We start from the raw sequence: 16977 nt of genomic DNA on the forward strand, positions 1-16977 counted from the left end.
GTCAGTAAGTAACAGTTAGAACTGGACATGGAACAACAGACTGGTTCCAAATAGGAAAAGGTGTACATCAAGGTTGCATATTGTCACCCTGCTTATTTAACTTCTATGCAGAGTACATCATGAGGAACGCTGGGCTGGAAGAAGCACAAGCTGGAATCAAGATTGCCAGGAGAAATATCAGTAACCTCAGATATGCAGATGACACCACCCTTAGGGCAGAAAGTGAAGAGGAACTCAAAGGCCTCTTGATGAAAGTGAAAGAAGAGAGTGAAAAGGTTGGCTTGAAGCTCCACATTCAGAAAACGAAGATCATGGCATCTGGTCCCATCACTTCTTGGGAAATAGATGGGGAAACAGTGGAAACCGTGTCAGACTTTATTTTTTTGGGCTCCAAAATCACTGAGGATGCTGATTGCAGCCATGAAATTAAAAGACGCTTACTCCTTGGAAGGAAAGTTATGACCAGCCTAGATAGTATATTAAAAAGCAGAGACATTACTTTGCCAACCAAGGTCCGTCTAGTCAAGGCTATGGTTTTTCCCATGGTCATGTATGGATGTGAGAGTTGGACTGTGAAGAAAGCTGATCGCCGAAGAATGATGCTTTTGCACTGTGGTGCTCGAGAAGACTCTTGAGAGTCCCTTGGACTGCAAGGAGATCCAACCAGTCCATTCTAGAGGTGATCAATCCTGGGTGTTCATTGGAAGGACTGATGCTAAAGCTGAAACTGCAATACTTTGGCCACCTCATGCGATGAGTTGACTCACTGGAAAAGTCTCTGATGCTGGGAGCGATTGGGGGTAGGAGGAGGCGGGGACAACAGAGAATGAGGTGGCTGGATGGCATCACTGATTTGGTGGACATGAGTTTGAGTGAACTCCGGGAGTTAGTGATGGACAGGGAGGCCTGGCGTGCTGTGGTTCATGGGGTCGCTAAGAGTCGGACACGACTGAGCGACTGAACTGAACTGAACTGAACTGATGCTGTGTAGGGACACCCAAGACGGATGGGCCATGGTGGAGAGTTCTGACAAAATGTGGTCCACTGGAGAAGGGAATGGCAAACCACTTCAGTATTCTTGCCCTGAGAACCCCATGAACAGTATGAAAAGGCAAAAAGATAGGATACTGAAAGAGGAACTCCCCAGGTCGTTAGGTGCTCAATATGCTACTGGAGAAGAGCCTAGAAATAGCTCCAGAAGGAATGAAGAAGCTGAGTCAAAGCGGAAACAGCACCCTGCTGTGGATGTGTCTGTGGTGAAAGTCAAGTCCGATGCTGTAAAGAACAATACTGTGTGGGAACCCGGAATGTTAGGTCTATGAATCAAGGTAAATTGGAAGTGATCAAACAAGAGATGGCAAGAGTAAACATCAACATTTTAGGAATCCGTGGACTAAAATGGACCGGAATGTGAGGATTTAATTCAAATGACCATTATATCTGCTACTGCGGACAAGAATCCCTTAAAAGAAATGGAGTAGACTTCATAGTCAACAAAAGTGTCCAAAATACAATACTTGGGTGTAATCGCAAAAACAACAGAATGATCTCTGTTCATTTCCAGGGCAAACCATTCGGTATCACAGTAATCCAAGTCTATGCCCCAACCACTAATGCTGAAGAAGCTAAGTTGAATGGTTCTATGAAGACCTAAAAAAAAAAAAAAAAAATGTTGGAGAGGATGTGGCGAACCTAGAAAGCATATTAAAAAGCAGAGACATCACTTTGCCAACAAAGGTCCATCTAGTCAAAGCTATGGTTTTTCTCACATGTATGGATGTGAGAGTTGGACCATAAAGAAGGCTGAGTGCCGAAGAATTAATGCTTTAAGAGTGGTGTTGGAGAAGACTCTTGAGAGTCCCTTGGACTGCAAGGAGATCAAACCAGTCCATCCTAAAAGAAATCAACCCTGAATATTCATTGGAAGTACTGATGCTCAAGTTGAAGCTCCAATACTTTGGCAACCTGATGCAAAGAGCTGACTCACTGGAAAAGACCCTGATGCTGGGAAAGATTGAAGGTCTGAGGAGAAGGGGACGACAGGATGAGATGATTCAATGGTATCATCAACTCAATGGAGATGGGTTTGAGCAAGCTCCAGGAGATGGTGAAGGACAAGAAAGCTTGGTGTGCTACAGTGCATTGGGTCACAAAGAGTCAGACATGACTGAACGACTGAACAACAGCATGATTCTAGGAAATGTTAATCTGTATCAGGGACTGATACACTGAGCAGAGGGAAAAAAAACATTAAAAAATGGAAGATTTGAGATACATAGTTAAGAAACTTAAATGGGCATTTTAGAATACTATACCCAACAACTCCAGGATGCGTATTATTTTTAAGCGTGCATAGAACATTTGCAAAAATTGATTGTATACTGTGTCATAAAACAAGTATCAACCATTTCAAAGAGTTGAAATCATGCCTGTGTGTCCTCTGATTAAAAAAAAAAACAATGAAACTAGAAATCAATGACAAGATAATTGTAATATATTTGGAAATTAAGAAATGCAAATGTAAATAATCTGCTCAAAGGAAGTATCATAACAGAAACTAGAAAATATTTTGACCTGAAAAATGACAAAAATGCTATGTAAATATCCAGTTTGTGAAATGCTGCTGATGTGATGCTTAGAAGGAAATTTGTAGGCTTAGAGGCATTTATTAGAACAGAAAAGATGAAAATAGGATTAAGTATCCTTTTTTAGAAGTTAGAAAAAGAAATTAGATGCAAAAAATGTAAAAGGAAGGAAATTAACAGAAATTAAAACAGAAAATAGACATCTTCCGATGCTGGGAAGGATACAGTAGGTAGCTGCAACAATTAGAAAAAATAATTAATATATTGTAAGTGTCATTTTTAAAAGAAAGGGAAGAGCTGTGGAAATAAAGGGGACTCAGTGACCTAAAGGGTAGACAGGAAAGAGTTCTTCCTAAGTGATCTGTGATCACTGGCCATTTTTCCCCGCTCGGGGCATTGGTGACATCTAGGCACAAGACTTTACTAGGGGAAACAGAAACCAGCAAGGCTTTTAAAGAGTCTATGGTGGGGGGTGGGGAGTATGGATTGGAATCTAGAGGAGCCTCAAATGTAAGGCTGATTTCCCCCCAGAGCTTTAGGATTTTGGTAGACAACTCTTTTACTAATGGAAAAATGTTTGAATCTATCATGTGTTATTTACCTAGCTGTGTTAATGTGATCCTCACTCAGTCTTGAGGATTTAATCATTGTTAATTCCATGTTCCATGGTTTTTCCTTTGGCTAGAAATAGCGGAATATCTTAAATTGCCCTATGACTTTGATGTTCGATGGCTTAGCAATGGTAACACTATTGTGTGATTTTTTTTGAACTCACAACAAGATTGAGATTTTTCTAAGTAAGAAAGTGACCCTCAACCACTATCATGGAATACTGAGTGACTTTGGAATCAGCTTTTGCTGCAGACTTGGTAATATTTTTTTAATGAATCCAATCTAAAATTGCAAAGTAACACGGAGCTTATATGCAGAGGTTCAGTTCAGTTCAGTTCAGTCGCTCAGTCGTGTCCGACTCTTTGCGACCCCATGAATCACAGCACGCTAGGCCTCCCTGTCCAACACCAACTCCCGGAGTTCACTCAAACTCACCTCCATTGAGTCGGTGATGCCATCCAGCCATCTCATTCTCTGTCGTCCCCTTCTCCTCCTGCCCCCAATCCCTCCCAGCATCAGAGTCTTTTCCAGTGAGTCAGCTCTTTGCATGAGGTAGCCAAAGTATTGGAGTTTCAGTTTTATCATCAGTCCTTCCAATGAACACCCAGGGTTGATCTCCTTTAGAATGGACTGGATGGATCTCCTTGCAGTCCATATGCAGAGTTTATACTATGGTAAAGTCATTTTAGTGGTAACTAACATTGTCTGAATCACAAAAAAATGGTAAGTTACTTTATATACTTCCCCTGCTGCCAAAGCTAAAAAAATAAGAACTCCATTCCCATGCATATTTGCAGTGAATGTATTTTCTGAACTTAAACTATAATTCCAGGAACACTTTTTGGACCTTGAAACAAGTGCAAAGGCAATTTCCATATATCAAAGTTATTTAAGTGTGCAATGGAAGCATGTCCACCTAACCTTCAATTGGAAGTGATTAATCTACACTGTAATGACGTGCTAAAAGGCATTAAATATCAAGAGAAGAAGCTATTGGAATTCTGTAAGTGCCTTCCAGGCAATAAATATGCACAATTAAAAGCGTATGCTTGGGGCTTCCCTGGTGGCTCAGTGATAAGGAATCTGCTTGCTGATGTAGGAGACACGGGTTCAGTCTCTGATCCAGGAAGATAAAGCCCATACACAATTATTGAGCCTGTGCCCTAGAGTCTGGGAGCCAAAACTACTGAACCCACATGCCGCAACTACTGAAGCCTGCACGCTGTAGAGTCTGTTCTCCACAAGAGAAGCCATTGCGATGAGAAACCTGCACACCAAAACTAGAGTGGCCCTTGCTCTCTGAAACTAGAGAAAAGCCCACATAGCAGTGAAGGCCCAGCACAGTCAAAAATAAATAAAAATTATTTTTTAAAAAAAGCATGATTATGGATTGAGGTCAGTATTGCTGGCACCTATCTGTGACAGACTGTTCTGAAATGGAAATATAGTTGATTTACACATTGTGTTGGTTTCAGGTGTACAGCAAAAAGATTTGGTTTTAAAATTTTTTCGATTATATGTTATTGCAGGCTACTGAATATAGTTCCCTGGCTATAGAGTAAATCCTTGTTGTTTATTTATACATGGTGGTATGCATCACACATTCCTGATTTATCCCTCCTTTGCCCCTTTCCTCTTTGGTTAAGTTTCTTTCCTATGTCTGTGAGTCTGTTTCTGTTTTGTAATAAGTTCATTTGTACTGTTTATTAGATTCCACATATAAGTGATATCATATATTTGTCTAAAAAACATTTTCAAAACTGAAATAGGGGAATAGGGGAAAGTTTTATTGCCCATCACCATTAACAGATGATCATCTGCAGTCAGTTTTAATATCTGAACCCCAATTAATCAAAATGGTGTTCCCTAAATAAGAGTTTCATTCTTTTCTTCAGGAGATTCGTATTGCAAAATAAAAACCCTGTAGTCAATTATTATTACTATCTTTTAAGTTTTATCAACGGATTTGTTTTCTTTTTTGTTATTTTAGTACCTACATAATATGCGCACTTTTGTGTTTTGGCCCACAAAGTCTAAAATATTTACCGTCAGGGCCTTTGAAGAAAGTCTGTTAATTTCTATTCTACAGCAGATAAAAAGAATGAAGAACTAAATATAAACACATGGATGAATCTCAGAAATATAATAAGAATTGAAAAAAGCCAAATTAAGAAAAATCTACAGTATGAGACTATTATCAAGGTCAAAATCAGCCCTAACCTACTGTATTGCAGAACAATGATTATTTTTAGAGGGTAAGGAGAGGGTTGTGGGAGCTTATGGGATTTCTTGACCTGGGTGACCTCTTTTTTTTTATACTTTCCTTTGTGTGTTATATTCTTTAGTTAAAAGAAATATCTATGTGTGTATACAAACATGTACATAGATGTATTATGCCTGCATATACACAGAATAATCCTGGAAAGAGCAACAAGATCTTGGTAAGCAACTATTGCTGGGCATGTAAACTGAGGACTGGAGGTCAGACTAAAGGGAAAGAGGCTTACTTTCCTCACGTTTCTGTCCTTTTGTAGTCTCAATTTTTTTTTACAGTGTGTATGTATTAATTTTTCAGTTATAACACAGTTAATGTAAAGTTTAAGTGCTAGAATTTAGAAACTGAGACCCTGTGAGTTAGGAAATGTTTGGATCATGGGGCCCAAAAGCAGCAGAACTGAGCTATGTCTGGACTCTGTAATTGTATCACAGTAATTTTTTGGCTATGTTGATCTGATAATGGTTGTTTCTAGAAAGATGACATAATCATAAACATTTGTGTGTGTGTTTTTTTTTTTTTTACAGACTATGATCTTTTTAAAGAGAAGCTGTACAAATCATCGTAGAGAATTCCAGTAGTCTGCCCTTCTTCCAAGATGTGCAGCTCTTAGGGCTTGTCAGTGTGTGATGCTTGAGGAAACTTTTCTTTAAACTCCCAGTGATTTAAAGTGATTTTCAGTAATAGCAATTAAATGAAGGCGCTTTATTCTCTCTGGTATTTCCTAGATGCTCTACTTAAAGAGAAAATTTTCTCATGTCTCATTTCAACATTTTGTTCATTACAAAGATATACCGGCTTGTTGAGTCAAATATAAATCAGTAAAAAAAATGTTACTGAATATTCTTAAGTGGTTTTGGTTTGCTGTTCGGAGTGTATTGGCATTGTCTGTTAAGGTTGAAAACATGCAGTCCCCATGACCCAGCATTTCACTGTTAGTAGAAATGCAGAGTATGTGCACTGACAGGTGTGACAGGACTGCCATAGTGGTGCTATTCCTGCTGGCTCAGAACTGGAAATCCAGCACCTGTCTACAGAGAAGCAGAAAAAGAAGCCCTGCTATATCCGTGCGATGTCACATCAAGTTACCATTGAGCTTTAGCTCTGAGAGGTATATTCATGAAACACCTATGGAGAAGGTGCTGCTGGAGAGCTATCTGCCCACCCCACATGCTGACAAGAGTCGGGGTTGAATGGATCTCTCCTCATTTAAAGATCACAACTCTGTTTTTAACCACTTGAGTTGAAACACCCACACCTTAGTCTTTGCTCTTGGAAACAAAATATCCTGAGTGATGAGCAAAACTTGTGTTTAAAGCCCTGTGATCATGACAGCTGGAGCCATGAAGTGGGTTAGGGCTGCTACACTAGTACAGTCAGTAGTAATGTACAATCACAACAAACTAATTTCTGAGGCAGGAAATGGTTTTGAATGGAAGCATAATTAGTTACAGCGAATCCATGTGCTATTTGACAAAGGCTTTGCCTCTCTTCAAAATGCTTAAAAATAGGCAAGGTACAGTCCAAGGAAGAAGTTTGTAGTGTGTATAAAGGATCTTTTTGGGATGAGAAACCATTGGCACAAAATTGTTGAGGAGTCCAAATTCCTGAAGCGCAGAGCTCTCAGATAAATTGAATTCTGAGTATATGTTAGTTTAGGGCAGCTCCCACTACTAACTCTCATCCTTCTCCTCAATTCTAGATCCTGGTACCCACCTGGGAGTAGAATTGCATCTACTAAGACTTGGAGTGTTTTTATGCAGCAAGCATGCATGGAAAGTAGCTCAGTAGATTTCAGTCTCTAACCAATCAGACTAGTTTCTCTATCTCACTTGAAAAAGAGTAAGAGAGAGAATACAGAAATGCTGTCCTCAGTGGGGAAGGGGGAGGAGTGAGTGCCCCATGTTCTGTAGAATCTTAAAGTGTTGACAATAAGGGATCCCCCACTACCAGACAACAAAAGAATTTCCCAGAAAACTAAAACCATTGAAGAAGGTATCTTTTATTCAGTTTATTTGCTCAGTCGTATCCAACTCTGTGATCCCATGCACTGCAGCACACCAAACTTCCCTGTGCTTCACCATCTCCTGGAGCTTGCTCAAACTCATGTCCATCGAGTTGGTGATGTCATCCAAATATCTCATCCTCTGTCATCCCCTTCTCCTGCCTTCTATCTTTCCCAGCATAGGGTTTTTCTAAGAAGTCAGTTCTTTGCGTCAGGTGGCTAAAGTATTGGAGCTTCAGCTTCAGCACCAGCCCTTCCAATGAATATTCAGGACTGATCTCCTTTAGGATGGACTGGTTTGATCTCCTTGTAGTCTAAGAGACTGTCAAGAGTCTTTTCCAACACCACACTTCAAAAGCATCAATTCTTCAGTGCTCAGCTTTCTTTATAGTCCAACTCTAACATCCAAACATGACTACTGAAAAAGCCATAGCTTTGACTGCTGCTGCTGCTAAGTCACTTCAGTCATGTCCGACTCTGTGTGACCCCATAGACGGAAGCCCACCAGGCTCCCCCTTCCCTGGGATTCTCCAGGCAAGAACACTGGAGTGGGTTGCCATTTCCTTCTCCAATGTGTGAAAGTGGAAAGTGAAAGTGAAGTCGCTCAGTCGTGTCCCCGACCCTTAGCGACCCCACGGACTGCAGCCTACCAGGCTCCTCCATCCATGGGATTTTCTAGGCAAGAGCACTGGAGTGGCTTGCCATTGCCTTCTCCATAGCTTTGACTAGACGGACCTTTGTCGGAAAAGTAATGCTTTTTAATATGCTGTCTAGGAGAAGGCAATGGCAAGCCACTCCAGTACTCCTGCCTAAAAAATCCCATGGACAGAGGAGCCTGGTAGGCTGCAGTCCATGGGGTCGCTACCAATCAGACATGACTGAGCGACTTCACTTTCACTTTTCACTTTCACACATTGGAGAAGGAAATGGCAACCCACTCCAGTGTTCTTGCCTGGAGAATCCCAGGGACAGGGGAGCCTGGTGGGATGCTGTCTATGGGGTCACACAGAGTCGGACACGACTGAAGTGACTTAGCAGCAGCAGCAGGTTGGTCATAGCTTTTCTTCCAAGGAGCAAGTGTCTTTTAATTTTATGGCTGCAGTCACCATCCACAGTGATTTTGGAGCCCAAGAAGATAAAAATCTTTTATTGTAGGTATCAAATATTAAGAAAACTGGGAATAAGGGCCAGTTCTCAACTGTGACTGCATGTTAAAATCATCTGAATCCTTTAACAAATTGGCTCTTCAGCCTCTTTCTAGACCAATTAATATAGATCTTTAGAAAAGGAGCAAGTCAGGGGTATCTTTAAAAAAAAAAAATCTAAGTGATCTGATGTGCATTCAAGGTTTAGAATTGGAAGACTTTCCCAAAGACACTGTCCCTCCCCAACCATTTACCATTCAGAGAGATTTACCACGGAAGACATGTCTTTAGTACAGGTTTCAATGATATTTTGAAGGGGAGGGCAGGAGCTCTATCTCATATGTTCATCTGTTTATATCCTGGTGCCTGGCACAATCTCTGGCACATTACTAATCTCTCAGTAAGCATTTACTGCATGAAGTTCTACATACCTAAGGTTTGTGAATATTTGGTCGTGAAAGTTACTCAGTTGTGTCTGACTCTGCAACCCCATGGACTATACAGTCCATGGAATTCTCCAGGCCAGAATACTGGCGTGGGTATTTCCCTTTCTAGGGGATTTTCCCAACCCAGGGATCGAACCCAGGTCTCCCATATTGCAGGCAGATTCTTTACCAGCTGAGCCACAAGGGAAGCCCAAGAATACTGGAGTGGGTAGCTTATCCCTCCTCCAGTGGATCTTCCTGACCCAGGAATCAAACCGGGATCTCCTGCATTGCAGGCAGGTTCTTTACCAACTGCGTTATCAGGGAAGCCCAAAGCAAACATTTGTGTGGTTTTGGAAAGCATTTATGATGTCCTGGTATTTTATGGTATGAGTTTTTAAGAACATAATTCTAATTTATAACATTAATTTCAAATAATATTTAACTTTTTATGATTTAACTGGTGAATATTATCAAGAAATCAGGAAAGTCATACAAGGAGTAAGGGATCTCTGTATTATATCCTGAAAGGGACTTATCCCATTTATCCTTGCACAAACAGCATTTGACAACCTGAGAAGCCTCCAGCAGAGGATTGAGAGAAGATCCAGAGATATTCTCACTTTTTATTTTAAATAAAGGTTAAATACATTATATTAAAACAGTTACAGTCAGCTTCCAATTATGACAGAAGAGGTCAGCAATCCACTTAATAAAAGTATATAACTGGACAAAACTGTCAAAAGCACCTATTTTAGGGTGGTAGAAATCTACCAAAGATGGACAAAAAATTGAAAACCTGCTGAAGATTCAAGTAAGAATAGCTTAAGTCTAGATACCCACCCTGCAACTTAGCAGCAGCAGCAGCAGCACCCACTCCACCCCCCCCAACCCCTCACTTAGCTCAGTCAGCAAAATGGTAGTCTTATAACCCAACAGCTTTTGGTGCCAGACTTGGAAGACTTAGATTTAGGGTAGGCAGTGGGGGTGAAATCTTGTGACTTCATGTGAGAATTAGTGAACTTGGTTAGAAATGAACAGGGAAAACCCACAGCTGTGTTAGCCCAAAAATGTAGTCTCAGTTGGGATGAGTAGCAGACCAACCAGAAATTAAATGAAAGAAATCACAGAAGGGTTAAGACGAGTTCTCCATGCATCATTAGGTGACTAGGAATACCGAAAATTAACCCAGATGTGGGAAAGAATGGAAAAACAGAAGACCATAACACTGGTGGGACAAATAGAAAACAAAAAACAAAACAGTACACATGAACTCAACTATTGTTTAGTCACTGAGTTGCGTCCAACTCTTTTATGACCCTGTGGACTGTGTAGTCCACCAGGCTCTTCTGTCCACAGGATTTCCCAGGCAAGAATAATGGAATGGGTTGCCATTTCCCTCTCCAGGGGTTCTTCCCGTCCCAGGGATCAAATCTGCGCCTTCAGCATTTCAGGTGGATTCATTACAGCTGAGCCACCAGGGAAACCCGAACTCAACTATAACATGCATTAAATACAAGTGGATTAAGCACTCCAAATAAAAAGCACACACTGTCAAAATGGATTTTTTTAAAAAAGGAAATGCAAAACCCAACTATATGATACTTATAAGAGACTTTAAGTATAAAAGAGAAATAATCAGAGTAAATAGATGGAAGAAATATACCAGGAACACATTTAGCATAGGGAAACTAGAGAGGCTCTATTCTTATGGTTGGTAAAGAAATCTCCAAGGCAAGGAGTATTAACAAAGATTTAATAAGATGTTTTATAATGATAAAAGGATCAATTCATCAAGAAAAGCAATCTTAATTATTTATGCTTCTAATAACTGAGCTTCAAAACTCATGAAGCAAAGCTGACACAAGAAAAAGACAAATCTAAAATCACAGTTGGAAATTTAACAGCTTTTTCTCAACAGATGACAGAATAATTAGACAAGGAATCAGTAAAATTATGAAAGATTTGAAAACACTGTCCACCACCTTGATCTAACACTAATCAGAACACTACACCCAACCATGAAGGCTATATTCTTTCAAATGTACATAGGGCATTTACCAAGATGTGCCATAAAACAAGTCTCAATAAATGTCCAAAGAGTGACAGCTTATAGAATGTTCTCTGGCTGCAGAAATAATTAAATTAGAAATCAGGAGCCCTGAAAAATTGTTTAAAAATCCCCCAAACAAGTCAAAAGAGGAGGAAGGAACAAGATGGCGGAGGAATAGGACGGCGAGACCACTCTCTCCCCTACAAATTCATCAAAAGAACATTTGAACACGGAGTCAAGGCCACAAAACAACTTCTGAATGCTGGCAGAGGATGTCAGGCACCCAGAAAAGTAGCCCAATGTCTTCGAAAGGAGGTAGGAAAAAACATAAAAGATAAAAAGAGAGACAAAAGAAGTAAGGACGGAGCTCCGTCCCAGGAAGGGAGGCTTTAAAAAGAGAGAAGTTTCCAAACACCAGGAAACACTCTCACTGGCGAATCTGTGGTGAGCCTTGGAAGCTCAGAGGGCCACATAACCCTCTTTTTTTTTTAAGATTTTTTTAAAACCCACAGATTACCCGCCAAACGGTAACTCCCAGAGGAGAAGCAGCACAGACGCCCGCATACGCCATTAGCAAGCAGGGGCTGGGCAGGGAGTAGCCGGCTGAACTGCTTAGAGAGAGGACTGGGCTTGAATGCTGCAAGGGCAATCTGAGAGAACTGGGGATAGCAAAGCAGACTGGGATAGCTTCCCCACGAAAAGGTGGAAAGCTCTAACCTAAGACTCGGCCAGCCCCGCTCACAGAATAAAGGACTGAGCAGAGCGAGCTGGCTGCGGTCGGCCCATCCCCCATCCCCCGTCGAGACAGGCAGGGAGGTCAGCCAGAGCCGGAGGCGGCAACCGTGGCCCCAGAAAGGCATCTGATACAAACTGCAGGCAGGCTTGTTGCTAATCAGGACTTCTTGGGCTCGGGCCGGTTGATATCCCCCTGAGAAGGTGTGCCAGTTGTAGTGGCGGGGACTGGGGAGGCGATAAATCGCAGCAACCGCGCTCGCCAAACACCTGGTCACCTGAGCTGCTCGAACCGGGGAAGGCACAAAATGCAGGCCGAACCAAGTCTGTGCCTTTGTGGAGTACCTGAGAACCTGAACTTGAGCCGCTCAGACCTGTGAAGTGCATACAACCTGGCGCTGGCCTCGGACAGTTCCCGGCAGAGCAACCTAGAGCCTGTGCAGTGTAGACTGGGACAGCATACGTGCTGTGAGCGGGGGCAAACCCAGTGTTGCCGAAACGCTGCGAGCACTCCCCACAAATGCCAGAGATATTCGTCTGCAGCGTTCCTCCCTTCCCAGAACAGGACTGAACAACTGAGCCTTAAAAAGTGTCCACCCACCCTCTAGTATCAGGGCAGAAATTAGACACTGAAGAGACCAGCAAACAGAAGCTAAAACAGAGGGAACCACCTTGGAAATGACAGATAGAGTAGTCTAGAGGCTACTCCAAGAATAAGACCAAAAACCAGAGGCAAGAGGCTTAAGCCCAAATCCTGAGAACACCAGAGAACTCCTGACTCCAGGGAACATTAATCGATAGGAGCTCATCAAATGTCTCCATACCTACACTAAAACCAAGCACCACCCAAGGGTCAACAAGTTCCAGAGCAAGACGTACCACGCAAATTCTCCAGTAACACAGGAAACTAGCCCTGAGCTTCAATATACAGGCTGCCCAAAGTCACTCCAAACCCACTGACATCTCATAACTCATTACTGGACACTTCATTGCACTCCAGAGAGAACAAATCCAGCTCCACCCACCAGAACACTGACACAAGCTTCCATAACCACGGAATCTTGACAAGTCACCTGTCCAACCCCACACACAGCAAGGAAACTACATAATAAAGAGAACTCCACAAACGGCCAAAAGAGGGAAAGGCCACCCCAAGCAAAGCAATATAAGCAAGATGAAGAGGCAGAGAAATACCCAGCAAGTAAAGGAACAAGATAAATGCCCACCAACACAAACAAAAGAGGAAGATATAGGGAATCTACATGAAAAAGAATTTCGAATTTTGGTGGTGAAAATGATTCAAAATCTTGAAAGCAAAATGGAGTTATAGATAAATAACCTGGAGAAAAGGATTGAGAAGATGGAAGAAAGGTTTAATAAGGACTTAGAGGAAATAAAAAAGAGTCAATATACAATGAATAATGCAATAGATGAGATCAGAAACACTCTGGAGGGAACAAACAGTAGAATAACAGAGGCAGAAGACAGGATAAGCGAGCTAGAAGATAGAATTGTAGAAATAAGTGAAACAGGAAAAAAGAAAAACAAATTAAAAGAAATGAGAACAATATTAGAGACCTCTGGGACAATGTTAAATGCTCCAACATTCGAATCATAGGAATCCCAGAAGAAGAAGACAAAAAGAAAGACCATGAAAGAATACTTGAGGAGATAATAGTTGAAAACTTCCCTAAAATAGGGAAAGAAATAATCACCTAAGCCCAAGAAACCAAGAGAGTCCCCAACAGGATAAACCCAAGGCGAAATACTCCAAGACACATATTAATCAAATTAACAAAGATCAAACACAAAGAACAAATATTAAAAGCAGCAAGGGAAAAACAGCAAATAACACACAAGGGGATTCCTATAAGGATAACAGCCGATCTTTCAACAGAAACTATTCAGGCCAGGAGGGAGTGGCAAGACATACTTAAAGTGATGAAAGAAAATAACCTACAGCCCAGATTACTGTACCCAGCAAGTATCTCATTCAAATATGAAGGAGAAATCAAAAGCTTTACAGACAAGCAAAAGCTGAGAGAATTCAGCATTACCAAACCAGCTCTCCAACAAATGCTAAAGGATCTTTTCTAGACAGGAAACACAGAAAGGGTGTATAAACTCGAACCCAAAGCAATAAATAAAATGGCTACGGGATCGTACTTATCAATAATTACCTTAAACGTAAATGGGTTGAATGCCCCAACCAAAAGACAAAGGCTGGCTGAATGGATACAAAAACAAGACCCCCATATATGTTGTCTGCAAGAGACCCACCTCAAAATGAGGGACACATACAGACTGAAAGTGAAGGGCTGGAAAAAGATATTCCATGCAAATAGAGACCAAAAGAAAGCAGGAGTAGCAATACTCATATCAGATAAAATAGACTTTAAAACAAAAGCTGTGAAAAGAGACAAAGAAGGAAACTACATAATGATCAAAGGATCAATCCAAGATGAAGATATAACAATTATAAATATTTATGCACCCAACATAGGAGCACCGCAATATGTAAGACAATTACTAACAAGTATGAAAGGGGAAATTAACAATAATGCAATAATAGTGGGAGATTTTAATACCCCACTTACATCTATGGATAGATCAACTAAACAGAAAATTAACAAGGAAACACAAACTTTAAATGATACAATAGACCAGTTAGACCTAATAGATCTCTATAGGACATTTCACCCCAAAACAATGAATTTCACCTTTTTCTCAAGCACACACGGAACCTTTTCCAGGATAGATCACATCCTGGGCCATAAATCTAGCCTTGATAAATTAAAAAAAGTTGAAATCATTCCAAGCATCTTTTCTGACCACAATGCAGTAAGATTAGATCTCAATTACAGGAGAAAAACTATTAAAAATGCCAACATATGGAGGCTGAACAACACGCTGCTGAATAATGAACAAATCATAGAAGAAATCAAAAGAGAAATCAAAATATGCATAGAAATGAATGAAAATGAAAACACAACAACCCAAAACCTCTGGGACACTATAAAAGCAGGGCTAAAGGGGAAGTTCATAGCAATACAGGCACACCTCAAGAAACAAGAAAAAAGTCAACTAAATAACCTAACTCTACATCTAAAGCAACTAGAAAAGGAAGAAATGAAGAACCCCAGGGTCAGTAGAAGGAAAGAAATTGTAAAAATTAGGGCAGAGATAAATGCAAAAGAAACAAAAGAGACCATAGTAAAAATTAACAAAGCCAAAAGCTGGTTCTTTGAGAAGGTAAATAAAATTGACAAACCACTAGCCAGACTTATCAAGAAACAAAGGGAGAAGAACCAAATCAATAAAATTAGAAATGAAAATGGAGAGATCACAACTGACAACATAGAAATACAAAGGATTATTAGAGAATACTATCAGCAATTATATGGCAATAAAATGAATAACCTGGAAGAAATGGACAAATTCCTAGAAAAGTACACCTTGCCAAAACTGAACCAGGAAGAAATAGAAAATCTGAACAGACCCATCACAAGCACGGAACTAGAGGCTGTAATCAGGAATCTTCCAGCAAACAAAAGCCCAGGTCCAGAAGGCTTCACAGCTGAATTTTACCAAAAATTTAGAGAAGAGCTAACACCTATTCTACTCAAACTCTTCCAGAAAATTGCTGAGGAAGGGAAACTTCCAAACTCATTCTATGAGGCCACCATCACCCTAATCCCCAAACCTGGTAAAGACCCCACAAAAAAAGAAAACTACAGGCCAATATCACTGATGAACATAGATGCAAAAATCCTTAACAAAATTCTAGCAATCAGAATCCAACAACACATTAAGATCATACATCATGACCAAGTGGGCTTTATCCCAGGAGTGCAAGGATTCTTCAATATCCGGAAATCAATCAACGTAATACACCACATTAACAAACTGAAAAATAAAAATCATATGATTATCTCAATAGATGCAGAGAAAGCCTTTGACAAAATACAACATCCATTTATGATAAAAACCCTCCAGAAAGTGGGAATAGAAGGGACATACCTCAACATAATAAAAGCTATATATGACAAACCCACAGCAAACATTATCCTCAATGGTGAAAAACTGAAAGCATTTCCCCTAAAGTCAGGAACAAGACAAGGGTGCCCACTCTCACCACTACTATTCAACATAGTTCTGGAAGTTTTGGCCACAGCAATCAGAGCAGAAAAAGACATAAAAGGAATACAAATTGGAAAAGAAGAAGTAAAAGTTTCACTGTTCGCTGATGACATGATCCTCTACACAGAAAACCCTAGAGACTCTACCAGAAAACTACTAGAGCTAATCAATGATTACAGTAACGTTGCAGGATATAAAATCAACACACAGAAATCCCTTGCATTCCTATACACTAATAATGAGAAAATAGAAAGAGAAATTAAGGAAACTATTCCATTCACTGTTGCAACGAAAAGAATTAAATACTTAGGAATATATCTACCTAAGGAAACAAAAGACTTGTACGTAGCAAACTATAAAACACTACTGAAAGTAATCAAAGAGGACACTAATAGATGGAGAAATATACCATGTTCATGGATTGGAAGAATAAATATTGTAAAAATGAGTATACTACCCAAAGTAATTTATACATTCAATGCAATCCCTATCAAGCTACCAACGATATTTTTCACAGAACTAGAACAAATAATCTCACAATTTGTATGGAAATACAAAAAACCTCGAATAGCCAAAGCAATCTTGAGGAAGAAAAATGGAACTGGGGGAATTAACCTGCCGGACTTCAGGCTCTACTACAAAGCCACAGTCATCAAGACAGTATGGTACTGGCATAAAGACAGAAATATAGATCAATGGAACAAAATAGAAAGCCCAGAGATAAATCCATGCACCTATGGACACCTTATCTTTGACAAAGGAGGCAAGAATGTAAAATGGAGAAAAGACAGTCTCTTTAACAAGTGGTGCTGGGAAAACTGGTCAGCCACTTGTAAAAGAATTAAACTAGAACACTTCCTAACACCATATACAAAAATAAACTCAAAATGGATTAGAGAGCTAAATATAAGACCAGAAACTATAAAACTCCTAGAGGAGAACGTAGGCAAAAAACTCTCCGACATGAATCACAGCAGGATCCTCTATGACCCACCTCCCAGAATA

At 40.3% G+C, this 16977-nt stretch overlaps 1 protein-coding gene across 1 annotated transcript in view; it reads left to right on the forward strand.

Annotated features, from left to right (window-relative positions):
* CFAP91 (cilia and flagella associated protein 91) overlaps nucleotides 1-6266 on the forward strand; it is a 123781-nt gene extending 117515 nt beyond the window's left edge. Inside the window, exon 18 of the mRNA XM_055434433.2 lies at nucleotides 6000-6266. The gene's annotated coding sequence lies outside the window, so the exon portion shown is untranslated. The remainder of the gene's footprint in view (nucleotides 1-5999) is intronic.
* The last annotated feature ends 10711 nt before the right edge of the window (nucleotides 6267-16977 follow it).

This window comes from Moschus berezovskii, chromosome 1 (assembly GCF_049115385.1).
Source record: "Moschus berezovskii isolate FMDL1 chromosome 1, NW_MosBer_1.0, whole genome shotgun sequence".
NCBI lineage: Eukaryota > Metazoa > Chordata > Mammalia > Artiodactyla > Moschidae > Moschus > Moschus berezovskii.